The sequence below is a fragment of the Culex quinquefasciatus genome, chromosome 1 (genome assembly GCF_015732765.1).
Source record: "Culex quinquefasciatus strain JHB chromosome 1, VPISU_Cqui_1.0_pri_paternal, whole genome shotgun sequence".
NCBI lineage: Eukaryota > Metazoa > Arthropoda > Insecta > Diptera > Culicidae > Culex > Culex quinquefasciatus.
This window is the reverse complement of record NC_051861.1, coordinates 24,370,546-24,382,690: the sequence shown is the minus strand read 5'-3', so window position 1 is coordinate 24,382,690 and position 12,145 is coordinate 24,370,546. Positions and strand designations below refer to the sequence as shown.

The 12,145-nt window shown below is 38.6% G+C and overlaps 1 protein-coding gene and 2 non-coding genes across 10 annotated transcripts in view; 1 reads left to right on the top strand and 2 right to left on the bottom strand.

The window, feature by feature from the left end:
* Positions 1-12,145, top strand: part of LOC6039090 (polypyrimidine tract-binding protein 1) — a 466,473-nt gene that overhangs the window by 74,266 nt on the left and 380,062 nt on the right. For 4 of the 8 annotated variants that reach the window (XM_038249978.1, XM_038249977.1, XM_038249981.1 and 1 more), the window contains exon 1: positions 6,249-6,831. The exons of 2 other annotated variants lie outside the window; for them this stretch is intronic. The gene's annotated coding sequence lies outside the window, so the exon portion shown is untranslated. Of the gene's footprint in view, positions 1-6,248; positions 6,832-12,145 lie in introns of those variants that run through there. 2 more of the 8 variants (XM_038249974.1, XM_038249975.1) reach the window with 2 other exon arrangements.
* Trnai-aau lies at positions 3,595-3,668 on the bottom strand. The gene has a single exon. It is a non-coding gene; the product is annotated as a tRNA-Ile (tRNA).
* Trnai-aau lies at positions 4,571-4,644 on the bottom strand. The gene has a single exon. It is a non-coding gene; the product is annotated as a tRNA-Ile (tRNA).

The window sequence follows — 12,145 nt, the reverse complement described above, 5'->3', positions numbered from 1 at the left end:
CAAGCTTGTCTTTCTCATTTGCATTTTGCACTTTTTTTCAAAGATGCTGAAAACAAATTTCGTGTACAATTGATGATTTCTGTTATCTTTTCTACAAAAATACTTGCATTTTGGATTTTCCTAAGGGGAATGAGGATGCAATAAAAATCTTTTTTTTTTTATTTTGAATAAAATAATATTATCCATTTTTGCCTTCCTCACATTACTGAGGAAAGGCTATAAAATCACTCGAAAAATGAACTTCCCAATTAGACCTCCTAGACCCACCTTCATGTATACCTATCGACTCAGAATCAAATTCTAAGCAAATGTTTGTGTGTGTGGTGGGATGTTGATCAAAAAATTGTCACTCGATTATGTTTTGGCATCATTTGATCCATCTTTGGGTCCCATAAGTCGCTATTAAAAATTATGCAGTACTTCAAAAGTTATGCTAAAAAAACGATTTTAACAAAAGTCCGGAAGATTGTAAAAAGGGTGGTTTTTGTAAGAAAACCCGTCATGCTATACATTTTCAGAAAGGTTTTTAAAAGACCTTTCCAACGAGTCCAAGACATTGAAGATCTGACAAATTTATCAAAAGTTATAAGCACTTAAGAGTTATTTATACGCTTTTTGGAGGCCGGATCTCAGATATGTTGATGAAAACGCTGTCCGGATTCCTTATGCGACCTATCGTTGGATAGGTATTCAAAAGACCTTTCCATCGCATCCAAAACATTGAAGATCTGACAACCCTATTGAAAGTTATAAGCACTTCAGAGTTATTTATGCACTTTTTGGAGGCCGGATCTCAGATATTTTGATGGAAACGTTGTCCGGATCTCTCATGCGACCTATCGTAGGATGGGTATTCAAAAGACCTTTCTAACGCGTCCAAAACATTGAAGATCTGACAACCCTATTAAAAGTTATAAGCACTTAAGTGTTATTTACGCACTTTTTGCATTTTGGATAGCACCCTTTAAATGTGAGGAAGGCGCCAACCACCTAAGGGTGGATTAAGTAACGTTTTTTTTTTTGTTAAAAAGCGATTTTTGCCTTCCTCACATTACTGAGGAAAGACAATTAAATCACTTGAAAAATGAACTTCCTTATTTGACCTCCTCCCCACCTTCACGGAAACATCGTTGAATGGGTCTTTTGATTCCTTTTGAAATTTGTTCAGTTTAATTTTGTTTTCCTATCTGGAGAAAGTCATAGAATCATTCGACGAATGAATAGCTTTATTAGACTTCCCTTTCAAGTATACATAATTTGGAGTGTAAAAAATCACTAAACTTCCAAAGCTCAGCAGCAAAACGTTTTCACAATTATGCACAGAACACAAAACAAATTATGGTAATATTCATCGGGAAATGGGGCTGCCCTGCGAAAAAAAAACAACATTTTTTATGGAAAAATACTAATAAAACAGGAAAAATTCAATCAAGCAAATGTCCAATATCAGAAATTGCAACTTTTTTTCTCTGTGTTTAAATCGCTCCGTATTTTACGACAAACCATAAAAATAAATATGTTTTGTTAAAAATCGATAAAAATCTCGCTGAACATTTTTGCTTTTTTGTTAATTTAGCTTTCGCCATACCAGGTCCAAGACATGCATTTTACTAAAATATAAATCTTCATGAAGCCACATTTTTATCACAGCATCTCTAAATAAAAACACGAAAGAATATTGCTCTCATGATTCGGTTTTTGGGTTCTATGCACAGTACAAAAAATCATAGTTATATTAGTTTTACTTTTTTTCTTTTATGTCAGAAAGTGTGTAATTTGCCATCTAAAAATGTGTAAATTTACCACTTTTCTGATATAATGCCACTTTTTCAGTCTTAATTGAGGTAATATTATATCATAACTAAGGTAATATTAATCCTTCCAGTTATACACCTTGAGCATGAGCATGAGCAATTATACACCTTACAAATTTACAGTTTTTTTCAAACTGTATGGACAACTACAGAATTTGTAAACATTGTATAATAATCGAGAACATCTTTTTGTTCCGTTTTCGAGAAAAAAAAGCTTGCCATATTTAGGGGAGAGTGGGGAGACTTGATCCCCGGGGACACTTGATCCCAAGCCTGTACCTCGTCAGCATGTGGGTTAAACAATTAGCTTTGTTCTAGAAAGTTGTGCGAAATTGAGTAAAACTCATTGGAGAAAACAAAGAAAAAAAAAATAAAAAATGTTTAGATTGAGTTCCACTAGTTTTTCTAAAAAGTGCTGCAAAAAACTTCCAAGAGATCTTTTTTCTTTGTTTTGATAAGTATAGAAAACACTGAAAAATTATTCAAACAAATATTTTTTATACATGAATTGTTTGATAAACATATCAACTCCAAAATCCTTAGGGCATTTGACGTTAAATTTATCGTCATTCTATTTTTACAATCAATTGTTTAAAAAAGTGCGTTTAGGGAGACTTGATCCCTGCATTTTTACAGACACTGGAATCAGCCTCAAGATTAAATAATTGGGCTGGGTTTTCGTACATAGTTTCCTATAGTACAGTTGTACACAACTTACTGCAGTTTGAACCATTTTTCAAAAGTTTTGTTAACAAAAATTACCAGCTTTTGTAAACATGCTCATTTTTTTGTCTAAAAAAGAAAATTTTAAGTTTTTAAATATTTTGCATGCTAAACTTGTTATATTTTGAACACAAACGTACATGTTTAATGTGAAATTGCTGTAACTTATAGAAAATTAAAAGTTTGGATGAATAAGAAAAATTTTTCTTAAGATTTCTTCAAAATATTGAAAGGGGGATCAATTTACCCTCAACATTTTGAAAATGCCGGTTCATTTTTTTTTTAAACGCTTGGCATGATTCGAAGAGTTTTTCTGATGAAATACCTTTATCCAGCCAATCATAGTTGAATGTCTAAACTTTCAATTCATGCAAAAAGTTCATAGTTCTGTGAGAAATTGACAGAGTTATGTGCGATACAAAAAAGGGGATCAAGTCTCCCCATTCTCCCCTAATAGTATTAAAAACGTGAATTTTTAAAACAGAGACATGATTTCAAACCACCTACGAACGCGTGCCTCCACAGGACACCAGTCGTCGTCCACCCACCAAGGGGTTAAATTATTTTAAACTATTTTCCCTGCACACTAACTTTTATTCGTCGATTAATTTTTATAGCTCCACCGGCAATGGGAGGGAGGAGAAAGTATTGGCTATCGAAGATTGTTTCCCACCGTGGGAGGGTTCTAAATTTCATCGTTTTCTAAACATTCATTGACTGTGCGCTCCACCGGTTGAATGGCGAATTGCCTGGGGGGGGGGGATTTAACGACCGGACACGTGGCGCTTTGGTGACGATTAATGACGATGACAGCTGCTCCCGATTCGAGCCGTAAACGGTGATAAGTATCGGCATTTTGATGTTGTGTCCCGAAGCAAGCAGAATTGAGATCAATCAATCGGCACTGAGCGTAATTTATGAAAGCTTGCTTTAACGACCCGTTGAGATAAGCCCTTATGACAGGAGCTCAATTCGAGCGGACGTAATGGACTTATTTCAATTGATGTTTACAACGTTTGAGTTAATTGAAAAGCAGAAAGGATCAAAGCAAAAAGAGTGGCTCCAGAGAGGATCGAACTCACGACCTTCGCGTTATTAGCACGACGCTCTAACCAACTGAGCTATGGGGCCTCACATCTTTATCTGAAAAAGCATTTAATTTTAAATTCTAGCAGTAGAAAGAAAATAAATCCACTTTAATTATAAACTACTTGAATTGCATCATACTTATTTCTATAAAATAAACAAAATTCTTGTTCTGACAAATGCATTAATTTATGTTTCCCAAGTATTTTTAATGTGCTTTTCACGGTATGTATTTTTTTCAAATAATATTTTCCGTCATTCTAAATCCAACACTGACGTCATTCTAAAGAGAACCTTTTGAATAAAATTCTAACGAGAAAGAGAGAGGTTCACAGCATCTTCTCTCGTGTCGATCATCCCTGTATTCCCCCACAACTGAGTATGCGATCAACAGACGAAAATAGATATCCAGCTACTGCCCCCTTCCTCAGCTGGCAACACTTCTCTCTTGCTAACACGAGGTCAAGTTGCACCGCATGGATGAGTTTTGCTTGCTTTTTTTTAACACCACCACTACAACAGAGTACAGGTGTTTTGTATGGCTTAGTGACACTGCTGGTGATCGTGGAAAAGAAAACAAAAAATGCAAATTCTGATGGATTTCGCGCAACGACCTGAAGCAACACACTTCCTCTACGGCTTTGTTCGATTGGATTCGCGCACTAAACTCACACTTTTAAAAAGTGGGGTTCTGCGCATGTTTGAATGGCTTATCCACAGAATTTCTACCACTGGATAGGGTTATGTAGTTTTGAGTTTGGGTTTTTGATGCGGATAAAACAAATCACGCAAGTGGCGTATGTTTTAAAAATTATCTTCGAAAAATTGATTTTCTTTTATAGAAGTTACGTCTACAGCATAAAAAAAGGAAAATTTAGCCTTCCAAAATTAATTTATAAATATCAAACTAGATTTTTTCATCATTCTAAGCGCTAAAATAAAAAGTATGGCTCCATAGAGGATCGAACTCACGACCTTCGCGTTATTAGCACGACGCTCTAACCAACTGAGCTATGGGGCCAGTTGATAAAATAATTGCCACAATAAAAGCTTGGTATCTGGCCATTCTATCGAATGTCATAAGCAACCAAGTAATATTTATAAACATTTAAACTCAATTATTTTGATTTAAATAAAACAGTTTCAAAAATTGACAACGAACCGCTTCGCCCTTGTGGACAATTGCCAATATTTTGTTTTGTTGGACCGTGAACAATCTAGTCCAGTTTGTTTACCAAACTTTATTGTAATTGTTGGGAGGACCACCCTGACGACGGCGTAGATGTTGTCGGTGGCTCATTGTGTTGGCACAGCCAGCTCTGATCGATGCTCTCCGCACGCAGTGAGGAGTTTTGTCGTCGTCTTCATTTGTTGTGTTCGATATTCTATTGTCGTTCGTCGACCAGAGCACAACGCCAGTGCACTCTGGTCGTGCCAAATAGTTTCGTATTTTAGTCTGTTAAATGTAGTTCTGTCCGTGTAAATAAATGTATATTTATTGTGGCAAATTATGTGTTTATTGTCGGGAGCTCTACATTGCAACAGTAATGATCAGCAATGGAAGAATCTTCATCAAAAGATATTCTTTGGATACTCACTAAGAGAGAAATGTGAAAGAGAATTTGTCTCACGTCTCTCACAAAATATCAATTTGAATACTATCGGGTGAAATTTCGGATCCGCTACAGTCCACACGGAGAAAAAAGAGTTCCCAAAATCGTGAACAAGTGTTCATGAAAATGGGAACCACGAACAAAGTGTTCAAATCCCATGGTACGATTTTGAAAAACGTACCATGGCATTTGAACACTTTGTTCGTATCTCTCGATTCGATTTTTTTAATCTTCGGATACACTGCTGGAGTAACATTTAAAAATGGCGTATAAGATTTTTGACAACTGAGACGATTTTGCAAATTCCGGCACTACGGTGACTATTTTACCAATCCCGAAGTGCTGAAATTTAGCTATTGTTTAACAATTCTAATTTTATGACCACTATGGCAAAGAACTTTGCAAAAAGCTCTTAAAATTAATTCCGTTTTGTTCAATATGTATTTGAATTTTGTACACCCAACCATTCGGGCCTCTCTCTCTCTCTTCATCCACGCCGATATATCCAATCCACCGGAGTGTTCGCGCAGCACTCACACACACTCGCTGCGCACGCACACACCTGTGATCGTCACGCCGCCGTCGCCGCTCACACATCCTCAGCTGACTCAAGCTGCATCTTCACACACCGCGTCCGCCCGTCGATATACCTGCCTTCCACGAGGGATAAAAGATGCGCAACGACTCACACCAATACACACATACACTGAGCTTGCTTTGATGACTCGAACGCATGGGGCGTTTTAGGGGTGTTGTGCAAACGCGCGCGCGTGTGTATATGCGTCAATGTTTACTGCGATCGACCGCGCGCTCGCGGCATTCTTTGATTGTGTCGCCGCCGATATTATAGATATCAAAGTGTGTGTGTTTTTGTCTCCTGAACGGCGCGAGAGTAAGAGTGCTGGGTTGGTTTTTTTTGTTGTTGTTTTCGGCAACAACACTTTTTCATGTGTGCGACCGACGACGACGACGGTGACGGACGACTGCGACGACGACTTACCAGCCGACCGTCCGAAGTCAGTCAGCTAGCAGAAGCCCCCGAGAACGACGATTTGTGTATCCGCGTTAGTTTCGGAAGTAAAAGCAAACGTTTTCGGATTTTTTGAGCAACTCACGCGCGCGATCGTCGCCCGAGAATTCTAAACAATAGGAGAGCGAATCAAAGGAGCCCTTTGTTCTCCAAGCGCGCCTGCGAGTGAGTGAGAATTTTTCGAGTCGGTTCGAAGAATTTCGGGTCAGAGAATCTCGAACAAGTGGCTTATGAAAATTGATTTCCGGAGATCCGGTTCCGGTTGAGTGGGTGTGCGCAATTAGTTTGCAAAGAATTGTGCAAAGAGGAAAATAATAGCGCACCAGGTGAAGTTCTGTGTGCAATTTGTGTAAGAGGGTGTGCGATAGTGAGTGTGGGTACACTCGAAAGAATCTTCAAGTGAGAGAGAAAGAGAGTTTTGTGATAAAAACGAAACAAAAGAATATACCGGCAGAAAGATAATTAATTAGTGTGTCCCCGGCAGGTTCCAGGCGGAGCGAAAGAGAGAGTGCCCAGAACAAAAAGAACAGATAAAAGTTCTAGAAACAAACCTGAACAATTTTGTGTAAGTTTTTATATCCCATCTTTTTTCCAGCGTGACAACTTCCACTCGCGCTTACAAACTAGTTATTTTTGCTCATTTATCATTAAGAAAACTTTGCCCATTTTAGAATTAAGTCACTCTTTCTCTATTTGCGCTTCGCGCCACTTCTCCCGTAATTATTTTTCATTTTTCATATTTCAATTTAAAAATCATTTCCCTGTTGTCCACTTGCAACTTCCCCTTAACTATGCTTTTTCTCTTTTGTTATTTATGCTTATGAAGCTACTTTTCATCAACAAGCAAAAAGTCTGACTCAAAACTCTTGTTGAGGTTGGAATTACCTGTTTCCAGAACCCTTTTAATCCTCGTTCTCTAAAATGAATAATAAACTAAACCTTCCCCCTTATGTCGCATCGTAGTGTGCGTGCGATCGCTCCTCGCGTCAGGATTTTATAATGCAATTTCCTTTCAATTTTTGTGTGTGTTCTTGTGGAGGTTGCACAAACCAGCAATAACAAAAACCATTCCCAAAGAACCTTAACCCCTCGGCGCGTCAGAATATAAACACTCCGTCATCCCACGCACACATACACACACGCGCGTAAACGAGTAGCGCGCACACCTCGATCAAAGTAGGCGCACTTCACAAATACACAAGCGCACTCGATATCCCCCTTTTGTTTTTATTCGCAAACGTACCAACACATGCGTGTTGGGTTTTCCTCGTGCGTGTGAGCATGTGTGCGTGTATCTTCTTCCTTTATGACACCACACAACTCGGCCGGACTATCCAGCGCGAGGAAAACTCGTCACCACGTGGAGTGAGGCGTCTCGCTCGCGCACACACTACTCGCTCGCTCGCTCTCTTTCACTCTTTTGCTCTCCAACGCGGATAATTTTCATCAATGACATAAGGAACGACGAGTGAGAGGTTGTGAGAGGGGGGATGACGTGGGGGTGGTAGTACCAACAGGTGGCGCTGGCTGGTTTTTTTCACTTTTCCTTTCTTTTGTGGTGTAGAGGAAAGTTTTTGAATGTTTTTTTTTTCTCATTTGACGAGATATTTTTGAGATTTTGAGGAAATGATGTTCATGATCATTACACCTCATGTTAATGTGTTTTGGAGTGATCGTCAAATTTTAACATTTGGCGCATTCAAAGTAATAAAATACACAGATTTGAGTTTTGCCTTTCTCCCTGAGGAAAGTCATAAAATCACTCGAAAAATTTACTTTTTAATAAAAAAGATATGAAACCAAATAGTTTGTAGGACTTTTCAACAAATCTTATCTAATCCCCCAATTATTAAAAACTCTGGATTTATAAATACCGAAGTAGAATAAAATTCTGAGCAAATTTATGTGAATATCAACAATATGCACTGAATTTTCTCGGCTCTGACTGAACGATTTTTCCCAGATTTGTTCCGAAATACCTTCCAAACGATTCCAAAAGTTTTAAGACCTAGCAACAATATCTTAAGTTATGGCCACTTAAGTTGTATGAGCCGGATCTCGATTATTTGTATGAAAACTATGTCCGGATTAATTCGAAAAACCTTCCTAACGAATCAAAAAATTTAAGATCTTGCAACCCTGTCTCAAGTTAAGACCACTGAAGTGGTATTTGTGTACTTTTTAGAAGCAGGGGTACCAATAATCCGACCTATCGTTGAAACCGAAAGACCTTTCCGGATATTCTAAGAAACTGAAGATATTTGAGGATTAATAAGGAGTGAGTAAGGCATCAACAGTGTGGCCAGTCAAGTCGGGAAACTGGGAAAGTCGGGAATTCGCTAAAATTGAACTTAATTAATTAATGGTTAAAATAATGCAGATATAGGTTGATTGCGTTTTTAAGCCTCTCTTACAAACGTTCTTCCAAACGGTGCCCAAAGTACACTTGCGCGATTGCCGAAAGGTTAACTATCTAATCAAATCCAAACGTGATTCATGCCAAATGGAGTTTTTTTTTACATTTTACTTTTCAAAAGTATGAAAAAATATGAACTTTTTGTAAAATTTACAAAATTGATTCAAATGTTTTGTATCTTCGAAAATTACGCCTTAAATGAGAGATGTTCTGGATTTTTCATTGAAATAAAGTTGAAAACATTTAAATAGTAACAACTTGACAAATCAACATTAAATTTTAGAATACAGTCGACTCTCTGGTTGTCAATATCCAAGGGACCGTCGAGGAAGAGAATCATTAGTTTACAGAACGATGCAAAATGAAGACTCGATTGAAAATATTTTTTCTTGATACCCAGCTACAGTGTTGCAAATGAGTGATAGAAAAGCTATCAATTGATTATCCCTGCACCAAAAATGTCCGAGAGTATAGCGGCCGTCACTATAGCTTGTGAGATCTCTTCTTGTGTCTCGTGATTCCCAGCGATGTCATTCTCTCTCTATCACTCCTCTCCTTTTCCTCGACTATGCGCTCTCACCGCTAAATCTCTCAATCTCTCCGAAAACTGCAATAAGAGAACGCGAGATGGCGATTAGGAGCCAACCACGCATGACGTCCCGTTAAACTGCGTTTGCGAAATTGGTTTTGTGACGGCTTTTGCGGTTAAACGTCGTCGCGGTAGGATGATCGTGGAAGCGGGAATGAGAGAGAAAAGGAAAATGTCAATCGCGAGTGTATGAACACGAAAGCGTGTTCGGCTATGTTCGGCGCTGAGAGTTTCAATAGAGAGAGAAGAGCCGTTGTATTTGAGGCATGAATATTCAGGCGGGATAATTGTAGTTGCTGAGAGCTGATATTTTGAAATTTTAACAACCCTGCCCAGCTATGAGAGAGAATCACGGTAACGTCCATCAAACAAAAACAAACTAATGTCAAACACCCTTCAAAGCTTCGTTTCGCCAAGAAAAATGTCTGTGCAAGCCATGAGAAAGTGAAATTATTGACAACCGGAAGAGATTTTTAAAGCAAACAGAATCCAAGGGACCGTCGAGGAAGAGATCCTTCAAGCAAGGGAAAATATCGAGGAATGAAGATAATTGAAGTATGCAGATTGAAGGGACTGAAGAATTCATCTATAGATGGAGAATTATTGATATCGAGGAGATCGACAGCCAGAGAGTCGACTGTAATTGATAGTTTTCACAAAAATTAAAGGAAACTTGAAAAAAGATTTGAACTCGTATGAGTTAGATATTTTGAATGTGATTTGAAAGAAAAAGCGTTCATACAAATTGAAAATGTAGTATTTTTTGCTTTTTCCAACAAAAACAAAAAATCAAAATGATATGTTTGATTTTTTTTTGTAAAGTATTTTTTTTTTAATTAAATTTTATTGGTTTTATTATTTTTTCTCTGAATCAAAATTAAGAGTGCTTCAATTTTTCACGTATTTTGCTATACTTAAATTTCCAATGGTTTGACAGTTTTCGATTTGCATTAATTTTTCCAGTAAGAAATTTCTAGAGGTTCTAGAAAAAATCGGGGAAAACTCGGGAACTCCTTAAAGGATTGTGAGGTGGATTAAACTAGTGTTTTTTTTTTAATTTTGTTTAAGATTATTTTTGAATAGCTTTGCATTTTCAATACATTTTTTGCTGATATGAAAAGTGTAGTGTGAAATTTTTATTGTTATCCCCAATATTCTTGTATATTGACGTCAATATTCATTATTAATTATCTTATTTTTGTGTTTCATTGTTAAATCGATTCACGATCCAATAAAATAATTTAAAAATCGTGCAATTTCGTCAATTAGAGAAAGCGAACAAACTAAACTTGGTTTACGTCATTTTCGCATGTTCTCCGCCTTGTTTACAACATTTTATCCGAACCTTTCCCAACCGACCTGCACCAAACCCAAATCAACCGTAACGGGGGGCATCAATAAACTTTCCCGCCATTACCGGACGATTCGGCACAATGTGCCAATAGCCCCCTCTGAAGATCTGTGGCATAAAAACAAGCAAACAAATCGAATGTGGCAATAAGGCGCAATTGAGTCTCAATTTGTCCACTTCCCAGAGTTGGCAAGCAGCAAGAAACGCCGTGCCGTTGCCATTGTGTTGCGAAACGTCCCCGAACCGTTCGGCAATCAAAGTCGCCTCGAACCGGTTGGGACGGTAATCGAGTCCGACACGCGCTCCGACGATAATTGCTTTGGAAGAACCTGTCGCAGAGAGTTCAAAACGCGGCCGGAGAACGGACGGAGAATTTTCTAAAATTAAAACTCTTTCAACCGATTCGAACAATTAATAAATTTTCCGCTGCCGCCCACACCGCGCGCTCAGCACACCAAACTGTCAAAGTGGTGTGCTTCCATGTGTTCGGCAGATCTCGAGACACCGGGCCAGCATGTGACAGTTTGGCGCGGTGCAGCATGCGCGCGCGCTCGATATTAATAGAACCTGAAGTTTCGACGATGCAGAACCGCCCCGGAACGGGGCTCCAATCGGCGGGAAAATAGCTGCAAGTGAGTCGTCGCAGGTTCGACATAACCGGTTCAGAACCGGTTCGACCGGTTGAACCGGTTATGGGTGCAAATCGAACCCTGGCCCAGCTGGAGCTCTGGGCGCACTCAAAAGTCAAACGATCTTGGCCCGGTGCCAACCGGGATCGCGGTTTTTGGCGAAATTTTCATTCATCACGCGTGAAAATCACACAAAGTTGTCGCTGTCGCCGCGGCGGCTGAAATTTTCGATATTTACGTTTCTTTTTTCATGATGGGCAATTGCATGTGTCGTCTTGGTTGGTTTTGGCCGCGAGGCGATTATGATTATTGCATCAAAGTTACTTTAAGGTAGTGTGTGCGTGAACGCGAGTTTGAGGTGGTAAGAAGAAGATAATCAAACATTTATATAGACGCAGCTCGTCGGTTGACGAAATTTGTGGCCCATTCATTATCGGGCACGTCACTTGCATGACTAATTTTCGGTTTGACTTTGGGGTGTGAAGAGGGAGCGTTTGAAGTGTTGTTACTCGAAATTGGTGGCCGCCTTTATTGACTGACACTGTAAAGATGGAATTGGGGAAGACACTTCCCGGTTTAATGAAGATGTGGAAAGTAATTTTTGAAATTTTGATTCATCCCAAGAGATATTTCTTTGTGTCTTTAAACGATAGTTGTAAGAAAATAGAAGAAGTTTAAAAAGTTCAATTTTCCCAATATTAAGCTATTTTTGATGTTTGTTGCTCGAGCAATAAGCTGTACAGTTTCCTTCGCAGTTGAAACACTTTATGTGTGGTTTTTGCGGATCAACCGCATTCCGGGATACATATTCCCGTAAACATCATTTCGCATTATGGTACTTCCTTTGACCCGGTGTCAAAACAAATAGAAATTTTCCATTTCCAACCGGAGAAC